The 3,332-nt window shown below is 38.6% G+C and overlaps 1 protein-coding gene across 12 annotated transcripts in view; it reads left to right on the top strand.

Annotated features, from left to right (window-relative positions):
• The window catches only part of camk2g1 (calcium/calmodulin-dependent protein kinase (CaM kinase) II gamma 1), a 103,325-nt gene extending 103,153 nt beyond the window's left edge, over positions 1-172 (top strand). For all 12 annotated transcript variants that reach the window (XM_048233099.1, XM_048233098.1, XM_048233095.1 and 9 more), the window contains one exon: positions 1-172. This exon is cut by the window's left edge and continues 651 nt beyond it. The gene's annotated coding sequence lies outside the window, so the exon portion shown is untranslated.
• Positions 173-3,332: the final 3,160 nt, after the last annotated feature.

The raw sequence follows: 3,332 nt of genomic DNA, 5'->3' as shown, positions 1-3,332 counted from the left end.
AAGTTTTCCTATTTGGAAACACGTTTTCGAGCAGATCTAAAAGGCTTGTGTTGCGATATGAAGACAGGTGGTTCTGAAGCAGATTTTCTGTTGGTTTTTTTCCCTCTTTATTTTCCATTTTTGTTTTTCGTTTTTTAGGACGTACTGAAGTACATACTTATGTCTAAACCGATATCAAAAAAAAAATCGAAAAGCACCAAAGTGTAGTCTGTAGGATTTCAGTGTGCATTTTTGTGTTTGGGTGTGTATGTTTGTGTGTGTGAGGGTGTGTAGATTTTATTTTTCATACTGTTTATCAGTTTAATGTCCTGAGTCAGAAGACACTGGGAGTCCACACACACACTCTTTTGTCGTCATAGTGGATTCTCTTCATTTCAGTCGACTGACTCTCGCTGTTATCCGAGTGTGTTTTTGTGTTTGAGCAAGTTTGATTAATTGATGAAACTATTTTAAAGCATTCTTTTTTCTTTTTTTTTTTTAAGTTAAGTTCTATAAACATGTATAGTTATAAATATATTTAAATGAGATTACATGGATAAAAAGAGAGGAGTGTGTTTTGGCATAAAAGGGAGTTCGTGACCAGAATCTGCATGTGCTGAATTTGACGTGTGTGTGTGCATGTGTGTGTGCGCGTGTGTGTGCGCTTATGTGCTTATGGTATGGTATGTATACATACCAGTGACGCACAAGTGTACATAATCAGTATATAGTTCACCTGTTTTTGCGCAACCTCCTACTATTGTACCGGTTAGCCAGTTTGTCCTTCCATGCTGTATGTAAAAAACAAAAAAAACACACACACACACACACACACACACTAGTGTCAACCTCTTAAAGGATTTCACTGAACACTACTGTTCCAACTGTCTCCAACTGTCTCCTACAGCTATCTTTATCAAAGCTGCAGGACATACACCCCCCCCCATTTTAATGCGACCCGTCCTGCTAACACACACACGTTGTAAGCATAGCACACATACTGTTAAATGGCTGTTTAAATGTTTTGTTTTTGTGTTTCCACATCCTTGGTCAGGGTAATGTGTGTACTTTAGATGTGTGTGTATGTGCGTATATCACCCTCCACGTTGTTTGTGTGTGTGTACACGTTGAAAAACTCTCCATCCGGGAACCTTCCGCCTGGCTGTCACTCATGACCTGAATGACAAAATGCTTGAGAGGCGCAGTGTAATGTTACAGCAGCATGGTAACCATGGGCAACAGGCATTTATAAGTAATCGGTGTCTAGAATTTAAGAGTGTTCACTCTTCAGGCTGGTTTTAAGCATTCGTCAAAGAGCAGCACTTGTCTTTGAACTTCACCCGCATTGTAATACATGTCCATGTAGTCTTCAAACCAGAGACAGAGTCTTATGTAGTTGTGAATGTGTGTGTATGTGTGCGTGTGTGTGTGTGTGTGTGCACTGTGGGGATGGGTTGCTCTTTACATATCAGCACTATACCACCTCTCCATGACTTTGAACCTGCTGTGGAAGGTTATGTCTTCTGTTGCAGTCTGTTTTTAAAAACAAAAATAACGTGTTTTATTGTGTTTTTTTTTTTTTTCATTTTGAAGTTGTAGGTTTTGATTGTTTGTTTCATTTTTGTTTTTTCCTTTATCATTTTCTAGTTCTCTTCTGTATTTCATTGTTTTTCTTGCGCTGTGGGGACTTACAATGCCTTGCTTGGCCATGTTAGAGTTAACGCAACAACAACAAAAAAATCCCACACTTGGACTTCCACGTCCCCCATTTCCCATTTTTTCTGAACTGTGATGGCCAAGAAAAGGTCGGTTTAGTTACAAAAACACAGTAAGGACTTTAAAGGCATCCTAGATCAGATCAGAGTTTGGCTGAGGAGCAAATCTAACCATGAATTAGGCCTCCATCCAGTCCACAACAAGCTACCATTTGGAAGGCATTTTTGATGGATTTGGTGTGGACGGGGGTGGAGGGGATAGGGAAATAGAATCTAGGAGACACTTATTTGGGTGAATTTCCCAAATTGATAATAACATTTTGCTTTTTTCTGTTTTTCTGTCTTTCTAAAGCACTGAATGAAACCTTAAGAGATGTCCAGTTTGGCCCATTCAGAAACTTACACTGACACGAGGAAAAAAGACGGGTGCAGTAGTCGACTTATCTTAAAAAAGAAAAATAAACTTAAAAATTATATATATATATATATATATATATATATATGCAGTGCAGCCAAACGGAAAGAAATATGCATGTCTACTTTCTTGCTAAAATTGATCTCCACTGTCCGTGTTTACGCAATATTTTAGAATCTCAGAAGATGAGGGATAATAACGAACCGTCTCCTCTAGACGCATCTGTGATACAAGTCCACACCAGTCGGGGGACACTGATAGATGCATCATCACATTTTAAGAATATTAAAAATAATAAGAAAAAAATATATTGCCTTAGCTTGGTATCGCCCTCGAAGTTTAGTGACTATATTGCATTGTAATGGTTATACTATTGGGCCACGATATACTTGGAGTTTCAAAATGGATGCTGGATTTTTTTGTTTTCCTTTTCAGATTTTTTTTTTTTTGCATGATCATTACATTAAATAAAAACCATGACTTGACAGCTATCAAGTGTTTTGTCTGAATGTTAGTTGGTCTTCATTATAGCTTTGTTATTACTGACACTTGACCTTAAAAAGTATTTAATAAAAATGGACATTTCAGCAATTGTATCTTGGTTTCTGATCTTTGCAAATTAAAGTAACAGTATTGTTTAAATGTGTGAATTTATATTTAGCAAAATTTGAAAATGGCCTCTAACATTTTTGCAACGTCTTGCTTGCCATATGTATACTTGCAATGCTGGTGTTCTTACATATTGTTTATAGAGTTCTGAGCTTGACAAAGACCCCCTCCCACCCCATCATTCAAATGATTCTATTAAATTAGTGTGATATTAAATGTGAATATATTTGCCTAATGCCTACATATATTTATATAACCTGGTGCCTATGTTTGGCAGAAATGATTTCCTGATATCCAGGGTACTGCTTAAGTAGCAGACAGACACACACACACACACACCTTTTGGCCTGAGGGGGGTTAAGCTCTTGCACAGCCCAGTTTTGGTGCTCGCTGTGTGGGGCAGCTGAGGGTCTGAATTCCCAGCCTCCGGCTCTGGCCCCATGGCCGATGATTGCTGAAGAGAACCAGCCGGTCAATTTCCTTCCATCTGATAAACAGGACTGGAGGAAGAAAGATAATCCTGGTCGTTCACCTCCACACACACACACCCACCTACCCACCCACCATCTTTCTCTCTCTGATCTGAAATCAAGACACCAAACAGTCAGCCAAGC

Source organism: Alosa alosa, chromosome 22, assembly GCF_017589495.1.
Source record: "Alosa alosa isolate M-15738 ecotype Scorff River chromosome 22, AALO_Geno_1.1, whole genome shotgun sequence".
NCBI lineage: Eukaryota > Metazoa > Chordata > Actinopteri > Clupeiformes > Clupeidae > Alosa > Alosa alosa.
The sequence above is the reverse complement of the archived record's forward strand: the minus strand, read 5'-3'. Positions and strand labels throughout refer to the sequence as shown.